Consider the following 12,396-nt stretch of genomic DNA (forward strand, 5'->3'; position numbering starts at 1 on the left):
AGAGTTCGGTTCTTATCTTCACGCAAATTTACTCCACTATCATAGACACGGGATATGTTAGAAATCACGGACAGGTGAGGGATCAACTATATAATATATGTACATTCGTCATTGTACATGACAAGGTATGTAAAAACATCCCTAAACACTGGAGCCTATTTGGTATTGTATTTTAAACAATAATTTTCAACCCAGTTTGGAAAGCCAAAATGGTCAAGAATTGATGCGACATTTTGAGAGTTCGGTTCTTATCTTCACGCAAATTTACTCCACTATCATAGACACGGGATATGTTAGAAATCACGGACAGGTGAGGGATCAACTATATAATATATGTACATTCGTCATTGTACATGACAAGGTATGTAAAAACATCCCTAAACACTAGGGCCTATTTGGTATTGTATTTTAAACAATAATTTTCAGTGTTCAAACACTGAAAACTGTTGTTAATTTTTTTGGTAGACAGTTTTTTTTAAGAGTGTTTAATTTATGTTATTCAAAATATGGTGTTTAAACATTGATTTTAGAAAGCTCCTCATATCAGTTTTCAAAATGAAACAATGTTGTTCAATGGCTTTTTTGTAAATAGGTTAAAAACTGTGGGACCCATTGATTTGACAAATATTAAGTGTGAGTTTGGATAGCAAACATGGCTGGCATTTGCGTCCAAACCTGGGTCCTGTGCATTGTTCACATGACTTGCAAGTTTTTTAATAAAGCAAATGTAACATCCAAATTGGGTCCCACGGGCACTATTTATAATTTAAAAATTATTTTGCTGCAGTGTTTTCAACAATAAGTTTTCAGTTTTCAGCAATAAATGGCATCTAAACAGACCCTAATTGAATCTCTCTCTTTCACATTTTCTCTTCATCTCTCTCTCTCTCTCTCCAATTCGTCGTCCTTTAACTCTCACAAAGGAACAAAAACTCAAAAACTATCAAGATCATCGTAGCAAAAGAAAGAGAAAAAACTGCCAACCTAGAAAGAAAAAAAAAAAAAAAAAAAAAAAAAAAAAACACAACAACAACAACAACAACAAGAACCCCATGGGGCTCTCTCTCATTCTCACGTGGGTACTAGCTTTGGTTGAATGATTTTGGTGTAATTTTATGACTTGCAAAATAGGCCTTTGGGAATGGGTGGAAAGAAAAGGAAGAAGAAGATGGGAAGAAAATGAAGAAGGAGATGGGAAGAAGATGTGGGAAGAAGAGGAAGAAGAAGATAGGATGAAGAGGAAGTGTCAAAATGTGTGTGGTTGTGGGAATGGGTGGGCCGTGGGCAAAAAATTAAAAAACTTAAAAGTACTATTATTATAAAAAAGAAGTAAAAACTTTACCACTTACAAAAAACACGTATGCATACGAAACACATTTTTTGTATTATAAGTACTATAAACACGTGTTTTTACAACACTTTTTAAACCATAGTTTTCACATCATTTTGAACAACAATACTTGAACATTACTACCAAACAAGCCTTAAACATCTTGAAAAATCAACTTTGTGAGTTTTGACTTAAACACTGAAGTAGTTTTGGTTGATACCACACAAGTTTTAACTCCTAATTTTCATGTCTTCTTCTTGTAGGTCTCTGAAAATCCTAGCGGAACGTGTAACCACTAATCTTGAGCACCATCAAAACTTATATTTGATGATCTTAGATCATTAACATTGGACTAGTCAACTAAAATTTTGCTAGCCAACTCAAAAATAAGGCTAATTTTGAGCCAAAATAACTTCTAATTACAATTCATTGGCAAATCTGACTTGCACTATAACTCAGTGTTGATAACCCCATTTTGGTCATCCCAAAACATTTTTGATGGATGTACCAAATACCAATTGACCTCAACCCAAAACAACGTAGTCTAACTAGAAATTGAATTTGAGTGGCAGTTGCTCGAGCATACATAAAAAATGTGAAGCTTGCAAATGCTACACATATATTGTATACCTTTTTTTTTTAGAAAGAAGTTGTAAAATTTATTCAGAAACAACAACGAAATCGACTTGAATTACAGCATGAAAGTGAGGTGGAACATCCTCCATCCACATAGAAGAACTGGTGACATGTATAGCATGCCTAGTTAGTTTGTGGGCTACAAAGTTGCCTTCGTGGTGAACATGAGAAAAATTAATACTATGAAAGGACTCAACAAAGATTTTTCCATCTCGGATCAATTGACCAAAGGAAGCTAGAAAAGGAGCTAGATCTTTCAGTGAGTTAATAACTAAACTTGAGTTGCCCTAGAAGAGCCGTTAACATACCAATATCCAAAGAGAACTCCAAAGCTTTAGCTACTGCTAGGGCCTCGATCTCTACTGCAGAAGAAGGGAGAGTGACATTGTGTGACAAGGAAGACATGACGAGGCCTTGATCATTCCTAATGACCACCAATTCCAACTCTGTCTTTGTCCTTGAAGATGACACCATCGAAACCTATTTTGTAGAAATTCGGCGATGGAAGTCTTTAGATAGTAGGTGGTCTTGGTGGAGAGGAAGTGAGGCAAGGCTGTGCGTTTTGGTACTCTTGAAGAAAGGAAAGTGCCCCATGAAAAACCTAATCAAGAGGGAGAGCTAGAGAAGAAATTCTGACTAGGTTACGCCTATTCCAAGTGGACCAAGAGACCGTGGCAAAGAGTTCAAAATTAAGATTTGATTCCACAATGAAGCTAACTAGATTTCAGAAGCTAACGAAGTTCTCCCCTTCTCGAAAAGTCCACTGGTCATCACAACCCTAAACTCTAGCAAGACACGGACAAGACCAGATAGCACTTAGGACATCTTCTTCCTCTTAGGAACACAAACTGTAGACACCACTTTCAATTATAGTTCTCCGAACTAGATTCATGTTGGTGGGAATAGCATTCTTGCAGGCCTTCCAAATGAAATTTTTTACTTTGCTTGGAGTTTTTAAACCCTAGATTTTCCTCCAAAAATTCTGTGGTTAGGCAAAGACATCTTGGAGAACTTCTGGCTGACTTTGTTGGCCCTTTAGGAACTGATATCTAGATTTAACGGAGTATACACCAGACTGAACATAAGGCCAAAAGAGAACATCTTCAGTGAAGTGATTGCTCAAAAGAATTTTCTTGATTAATTTGACTTTAGTAGGACTAAAAGAATTGTTTAGAAGTCCCACCTCCCACTGCCGTGTAAAAGGGTTGATAAAGGAACTCATTGTAATCTCTTGGGCATCATCAATCAGTGGGGAATGGATCTTTGGGTAACTCAGAGAGGGGAGCCAATTTTTAGACCAGACATTGACTGAATTGCCATTGCCTATCCTCCATCTAGCTCCCTGTTTTATTACATCTCTTCCCTTAAGGATGCTTCTTCATGCATAAGAACCCATCTATGAATCTTTGGCCTCCGTCACTGAGTAATTTGGGAAGAATTTAGACTTGAAAACTCGATAAAACAGTGAGTTTTTGTTGTGCAGTAGCCTCCATGTTTGCTTAGCCAAAGAGCATAAAGAGAGTCAAGTCTTAAAACCTCATACCCCCTTCAAGTTTTGGATTGCACATATCCTCCCATTTAACCCAATGAAGTTTTTGTCTATCTCCCTGTTGGCCCCACCAAAACTTACATATTAGTTTCTCAATATCATTGCAAAGTCCCAAGGGTAATTTAAAGCAACACATGGTGTAAGTTGGAATGGCTTGGACCACCACTTTAATAAGGATGTCTCTCCTTGCTTGAGATAAAAGCTTCTCTTCTCAACCTTGAAGCTTTCTCCATATCCTTTCTTTTATGTAATCGAAACTTGCTTTTTTCCTTCTTCCCACAAGCGAGGGTAGGCCTAAATACTGCTCATAGTGAAGGAAATTCCAAAAAAGCAAACTTTGACTGGCCATGCAAATATGAAAATGTTAGTCGAGCATACATGTATGTCTAACCACCAACATTTGAACGTCCAAAAATCCACTAAATAGCCCATTCCCTCCTCATTTTATTCATTCATAGTGAGTAATCCATTTAGACCCCAAAGTTTATTATGCATTAATTACCTTTTAAACCAATGATGTGATCACAATTCTAATAATATAAACCACAATCACAACAAATCACTAAGACATCCTTTTTTGCAATTGGGAATCCACCAAGGGCAAAATCATAAAAAGCCACTAGAAAAATTGGATGGACATGAAATCAATCCCAAAATATATTAGAGTTAACAATGATCAAAACGAAGTGTTAAATGTAATGATTAAACCATCTAATTAAAAGATCAAATAATATTAAAATTTAACTGATAATATGTGTTCTTGCAGATTAGAATTTAAACCATGTGTTACGGTTAACCAAGTTAGAAGTTAAAATTCGAAATTGAACCAAATGGTTGTTAGGGTACATTTTTTTTACACCTAATATTATTTAAGTACCATCTATTTATTTTCAAATACCACTAATAAGTTATTGGGTTTTCCCAAATATTTTTTGCTCTATTATTATGTTAATCACAAATATTTCATATCTCATTATCTAAATTGGGTCATGATATAAACTATCACAAAAAGCCCAAAAAACTCATATTTTATCCAATTTTATTATTATTATTTAGCTAAGTCCAAACGGAGCCCTATGAGCCCAATACACACATCATATTCTATTTAAAGCCCAAGAATACTTATGCTTTGCAATATTAGAAAAGCTCATGATTCAAGTTCATGGGAAAAAAATTTTATCAATGGAATTCAAATCCATAATCAAAGTCCATAATTTAAACCCATGGCAATTTTATCAATAGAATTTAAATCTATAATCAAAGCACATGGTTTAAACCTATGACAATTTATTTATTCAAAGCCCAATTCTCATTGGCAATATCAAAGCCTAATTTTTATTGGCAACATCAAAGTCCGATTCTCATTGGGAATATCAAAACCCAGTTCTCACTGGCAATATTTAAAACCCAATTTTCGTTGGCAACATCAAAACCCAATTCTCATTGGCAATATCAAAAGTCCAACTTACGTTGGCACTATTAAAAACTCAAGCTAACTACTTGGCACTATTTTATTAAAAGCCCAAGGTTATTAATACTTGACAAAATACTATTGTAGGGACCGAATTTGAACACTTCTACTATTGAGAGAGTGGACTCAAGCTCGGTTGGCCTATTACAATGAATTTGTAGAGAGCGGGTTCAAGAACTCGACCCTAGCAAACGGGCAACGCCCAATGAAGAATTCCTCTCCGTTGAAGGCTGGCACACCAGGGTTACCCTCCAAGGTCGTTCCTTGGCACCCACCCGAGGAGCTTCACCGTCCCTTCTCATTTATCTGTTTCTTCCCTTTATATAGCCCCTTTCCTCACAATCTCTTTCTTCCATCTGTTGATCATCCATGCCCCTTCCTTCTGACCGTTCGTCCCATCAGCCATTTTACTAGTACTCATATGAGTTGCAGCAATCAAGGCTGCCCTGTCCAGATGTCGCATCCCCATTAGTGCAGCTAGAGGGTTAGGTGAGCGCATTTAGTGTGGAGGTGACAACCTATCTTGGGCTTGCTCCCCCACTTAACGTTGGTCTAGGTCCTCCGAGGACAGGGTCATCCTTGGCAGGGCTTCGAGCAACTCAGTCCTTCATGCTTCGTCCCCGGGCGCTTCTTCTTCCTCGGCATGGGGCCTGGGCCAGATGTAAAGTGGGCCGGGGTTACCAAGTTCTCAGGCCCTACAACTATATCATAATTATTTCACTTAAAAGACCAATAATAAACAATACTTAAGATTCTTAAACCTATTACTATAATATTACAAACTCATGGAATTTATGAATTATCTATTCTCAAAACCCATGACAATCATCTTATAAAAGCCCATGGAAAGTAATGATTATTTATCTTAGACCCATGACATTTATTTATTTCATATCATATTATAAACTCATGTTCATTATCTATCTTACATCACAACATTCATAATATTTATTTCAAAAACTCATGACAATTATTCATCTTATAAGCATATTATGATAATAAAAAAAAAAAAAAACCATGAGAATATCATATTATTCCACTATAGTGGTTGTTACCATATTTTATTTGAAACCCATGGATATTGCCTCTATTTAAAACCCATGGTAAATATTATTCTCAAGAAATATTGGAGGTTATTATTTAAAAGCCCAAAGAAAATATCATTTACAAAAATAATCCATAGCAAAAATTATGAAAAACTATACAAGTTGTTATTTAAAGCCCATAAAAATTAATACCCAAAACCTATCATAAATATTTATTAAAGCTCATTGTAATACCCGGAAAAAAATAAAAATAAAAGGAGGGGTATTTAAGTAAATTTGTTATGGGGTCAACTTTTATAATTAATATTTCTAAGGGGTTTTTAGAAAATAAGGTTGAAACCCTAGTTTATATTGTCTAATTTTAAGTCAGCGTATACTGACAGACGTTTTGAGAGAGGAGACTACCTAAAATACTGAAGTAGAGAAGATTTGATTGCACAATTGAGGTGAGATCTAAGGATTTTAGAGAAAGTGTTAGGGAGAAGTTCTTTGTGGTAAGCTAGCTGAAGTAAGTAACCTTATCCTAATTGGTTTTATCTTTGCGTATTTTAACTACTGAAAATTTGTTTACAGTTGTTACAATTTATTTCTATTGTATTACTAATTTCAAGTAAAGAATTATCACAAATATATCTAATTACTAAATATATGATGTATTTTATTTAATTGTCTTTAGCTATACTGATTCAAAGTAAAGAATAAAGAAGAATTTTTTTTCTAAATAACAACAAATATTAAAAAATTTAGTTAGGTGTCACGTTTTAAAAGAATGTAGAAAACTAGCATCTCGAGTGTCTAAAACTCGAGTTCCAAGATAAAAATCGAGTTTTTAAGTCTCGATTTGTAAGCGGATAAGTGTGATGTGGAAAAAAATCCATGTGGAAATCGAGTTTTAAATACTCGAGTTCCATAAACGCCGCTATAGAGCTTAAAAACGTCACTATAGGGCTTAAAAATGGAGTTAGAAATTTTTTTTGCAGGAAAACGCTGCTATAGGGCTTAAAAACGTCACTATAGGGCTTAAAAATGCCACTATAGGGCTCCTTGAACCTGGTATTGAACACTTAGAAAAAAAAATTTGCAGTAAAACGCCGCTATAGGGCTTTAAAACGTCACCATAGGACTTAAAAAAGCCACTATAGGGGCGGCCAAAATAAATTTTTTTTTGCATGGAACTCGATTTTCAAAAACTCGAGATCCATGTGGCATTTTCAGTCCAACAACACTCGCAAAGCGAGTCTTTAAGACTCGAGTTTGAATATGGATCTCGAGTTTCTAAAACTCGAGATGCTATTTTTCTTAATTCTTCTTAACTTTGCCTAACTTACTATATACTTGGCCTTTACGTTGTTAGTCTGCCCATTCCCCCGAATAAAGAATTCCTACCAATAAATATGAGTATTGAATATATGATTTATTTTATTTAATTGGTTTTTTTTTTTAGCTATATTGATTTAAAGTAAAGAATATAGAAATATCACAAATATATTTGAGATTGAATGTATGATTATATAAATGTATTTGAATAAGATATATTTTTATGGACAATTTGACTATGAATTGATACTGATACCCAAATCAATGGGGGTTATTCATTGGTACTCTGATATCCAGCCAATGGGGGCTATTCATTGGTACTCTGATACCAAAACTAATAGGGGTTATTCATTGGTACTTTGATACTCAAACCAATGAGGGTTATTCATTGGTATTCTAATACCCGAACTAATGAGGGTCATTCATTGATACTTTGATGCCCAGTCATGGGAATATAGTGTGACCATAGTCATAAGATTGTTAAGAATATGAATTACATTTGAATATTTAACTATTTTGAGTCATTAAAACTGCTTATGTATTTTTAAAACCTATTATAAGTTATAACTTTTGATGTATGAAAAACTGACTACTTTGTGAACCATCTATGATATATTTGTAAGATTAAAGTATGTGATCTATTTGCAACGTACTATTTTAAGATTATGAAACTTCTTTAGCTATTTTTGAAAACCCATAGCATATCATAACTTTTGAAGATTCGTATTACATCTTATTACTTTACAGATCTATTGCTGGATAGAACTTTTCGAATTTTGGTTACTTATTGAGTTGTTAACTCAGCCCCCCTTTTTCTCCTTTCAGATTTTGATCAGGAAGAGTAGCATATGTTTGGGCTTTCACTGGGATGTGCGTATGAGTGAAGTTTAGGAAATCAATGGAATAAGATTTAAACTTTTATGTTTAAGATTACCATTTGTGTTGTCCTTTGGATTTAAAGGATTTAGTTTATTTTTATTTGATGTTGGAAGATTATTATTTGGAGATCTTCTGAGAATTGCTTTATTGAGGATATTTTTAAATTTATTGATCAAATTTTCTTGAGGATAATTCTTTATTTGTTAAGAGGGCCTTACACACTTGTAGGGTGTAAACTTTATAAGTGTGTGGCTGTTGTCACGTGCCTAGCTCTTACTTGGGTTCGGGGCGTGACACTCATGGATTCATTTTATTTCTACTAACAACTAAAGCCCATATGGAATAAAAATTTATGGCAATATATGATAGCTTTGTCTATTCTATAGGGCTCATAATGAGAAAGCAAAAAGATAGGTCTAAGTGGAGAGAACCACCAAATTAGAGGCCCACCAAAATACTCATCCCTCATGACCAAGCCTAACATGAAATTTCAACCAAAACAACCCATGTGTGCAAACTGACCCTGCTGGACAAATCCATTCAATTCTACCTTCCGCTGGAGGTCATCTCAAGAAGCAACCAAACTCCCGAACCAAATTAGGAGCTGGCCACCTGTCCCACTGCCAACTCTGACGTGAACAGTACCGGATGTTGACACCTAAAGGCTAATGAGCAATAAATACCCTTCTTCCCTAAGTTTTGGTCACAACTCAAGGAAGTCATAACCAAAACCTCAAAGCCATGAAATTCTCAATCAAATAGTTTATTTTATTACTAAAAATGTATGTAATTGGTTCATAAACCAAACTCATGAATTCTAATGAGGAAAATTTGGGAACATGTGGTTTGGAAGGCATAAAGGGATCTCTAGTAGAACCCTTTGAAGTTGACTTAAACTTTGACACCTGGCTTGGGGTGTTGAATCCTACTTCCTAGGGTCTAAATCTCAGTTGCAGCAATAGGATTCCTCCTTAATATTTGCTTTAATCCCATTGGCTGAACACAATCTCAGAATTCTTAGCATTTAATGAAAGATTATGCTGATTTTTACCCATATGTGACGTTGCCCAAAGAAGCAAAACAGCCCCAAAAGCAAATCTCCCATTTTAGGCTAAATCCTAGGATAATTATATCAGCTATTCTACCCCTGAATAAATCCTACATTTTGGACTTTTGCTAATTAATGCTTCTTTAAACTTCCCTATAAAAGCCTAAGCATACTAGCTCACAAGACACCAACCAACCAATCTGAAATTTCTAATTTTCTTGTCACTTTGCTTGTGGTTCAACTCTCCCCAAGCTCATAAATTATTCCCCTTAGCCCACACTCACTTAACTTCGAACATTCCCTTTCTATTTCTTCATATTCATAGCCTATAAATGTTTCCTAATTAGTCATAAACAACTCTTTACCCATTAAATCCTTAACCTCAACATTAACTCTATCACACCACCACTAGCTTAAATACCCACTCACTCAAAAATAGCCTACACTACATCATTCATGCCCCACATATAGATATTCCAAAAATCTTAGTTCAACATGTGCTGCACTGAGCTGGAATCTCTCTCTCCCTTCATTCCATCCTATTTTTTTCCTCTTTTACTTGTAATTATGAAGCCTTTAATCCTTGTTCATAGTTATTATGATGAAAGCCATAATATTTTGGATACTATGAAAGTTTTCCCTTATGTTGAATTAATAATAATAAAAAAAAAAAACATATGATTTTTACCATGTAAGCACACTTATTAACCTATCAAACATTTACCGTTTGAGGTTTGTCATATTCATTGCTGGATCATTTTTCCTCTTGTGTACTTGTTATAATAGGCCCACTTTTATATTAACCAACTAAGGAGGAAATGCATAATTTTTACTATGCAAATACATTTAGGCTGTGTTTGGTTCCCGTAAAATATTTTCCGGGAAATAGCTTATTTTCCGGAAATGCTATTTTCAGGAAAGGAAAATATTTTCAAGTATTTGGTTGTATTATAAAAATTGTTGTAGAAAATATTTTCATGTGTTTGGTTCTATTCTGAAAATGCTATTTTTGTATAATTTTTTCATATTTTCTCAGCATCCAAACAAATTTTATTACAAAAAATTTCAAAATCACAGCCAAATTCGGCAGCAAATTCCGACAATCAAAAGCCACAACCACCAAAACATCACCACCACAACAACAACAAAAATCAAACTTAAAAAAAAAAAATTGAGAGATCGAGGAAGAGAGAGAGAGGAAGAGAAAGTGATCAAGCGGCGAGATCGAGCGGAGGAGATTGACGAGATCGAGGAAGAGAGAGCGAGGAAGAGAGACCGAGCTCGAGAGGGCAACGAGATCGAGCGGAGGCGAGATTGAGTGGTGTTGCGATTGAAGGCGAGATCCAGCGGTGCTACGATCGAAGGCAAGATTGCGCGGTGCTGCGATCTACGATCAATACAGTGTGATCGTCGGACTGGGCTCGGTCTGTGGTTGTCGGACTGGAGGTTGGGGTCCGCCGGCGACGTCAAAGGCGTTTTGAGCTCCCTCTTCTCTCTCTCTCTCTCTCTCTCTCAAATCATTTGAAGTGAAAATAGGAACGAAAATGGTTTTACAGGAGTTTTGGGTTATTTTACGGTCAAAGGGGAAATGGTTTGAAGTTGACTGAATTTTCCTAATCAACCAAACACTCCAGTTTTACGGAAATGCTTTTATGGAAGTGGTTTGAAGCCAAACCAAACGCAACCTTATTGATTTTCCAAACATCTACCATTGGGCGTTTCTCTTGCTTACCATTAAACTATTATTTAAGCACTCATTGTGGTGAGCCATCATTTGTGCTAGCTTATCTTTGCATGAGGTATTTAGGGGCCTAATTATAATATTTGTTGGATGCAACCTAGACCTTGAGCAAAATGGGCCTTTCACACTTCATCGATAGCCTTTGGGCCATGTTTCAAGCCTAAAGTCAAGTCTCAGTCTTGACTCCCCTAACATCATATAGGCGATGAAAAAAAAAAAAAAAAGATCCGACAATGGTCAAACAATCAAAGTGTTGACTGACACTTGTCATAGATGATTAAGTATTGTCAAGAACTTTGTTCCCAAAAACTACAGAAGTTCAAATGTTGGCACCTTTTTCTAGCTTGAACTTTAGTTTAAATGTCTAAGAGGGTAAAAAAAAAGTTTTAAAGCCCCTAGATGGAAGGTTGAAAGGAAAATTTTAAACTCCCAATCTATTTCCTTCTATAAATAGAAGCATAGATCATTAGAAAAGAGATTCATTCATTTTGGGGTGATTCCAATTCATAAAATTTTGGCATAGATAAATTTTGCAAAATTTGAGAGAGACATTAGGTTGTGCATATGCAACGTTACATTCTGCAAGTTGTTGTACATAAGCATACTTAGCGTCCATTTTCTCATCTAAAAACACTATTCTTGCAATCACAATCACTCTCCAAGCACTACAAACACTACAATCTCCTACATGCCACAACAAGCACAATTCCCTCAAAGATTTAAATGAAAGATCCATGAATTATTCCAAGAAAGCAAGAGCAGCAAGGTGATTCGTATTCTTATAATAGGATTTGACTTACCTCAATTACTTTTTTAACTAGAATCTCCTTTTGTTTTAATGAGAGTCTGTCACGTCACCCACTAACTAAATAAAAGGTGGAGATTAAAGCCCACTATCACTTACCATTGTATATTTAAAATAAAAGGACATGTCCAATTAGAAAAATACTAAAGATAGGCCAAACCCCTTATAATAATAAAAAAAATATTGTACTCTTTTTCTAGATTGTAATTAAGAAACAATGATTATAATTTTAATAAAATAAGCAATCAATTCATTGTAATAGAATGATTTGCATTTAATACACTATTTGTTACCCAAAAAAAGGTAATACAGAAAAAAGAGTTAGAATTTGATAATGGTGCGGTTTAATCCCAGAGTGACACATCGGCATTACACAAATTAATAAATAAAGGGTGCCACACACAATCACTCCTCGTCAAACGCCAAGGTCCAAACTCTGCTATCACAATCTTCTCTCTTAAATTTGACTGTCACCAAGCTCCGTTAATCATCGTTGGCTGCTGCTGCTGTCCCTAATAGTGGTTACCACACTCACCTTTCTCTTTCTCTCCCTTTAAAATTTTCTCATTCTCTC

The sequence above is a fragment of the Quercus suber genome, unplaced genomic scaffold (assembly GCF_002906115.3).
Source record: "Quercus suber isolate HL8 unplaced genomic scaffold, Cork oak 2.0 scaffold_87, whole genome shotgun sequence".
NCBI classification, from domain to species: domain Eukaryota; kingdom Viridiplantae; phylum Streptophyta; class Magnoliopsida; order Fagales; family Fagaceae; genus Quercus; species Quercus suber.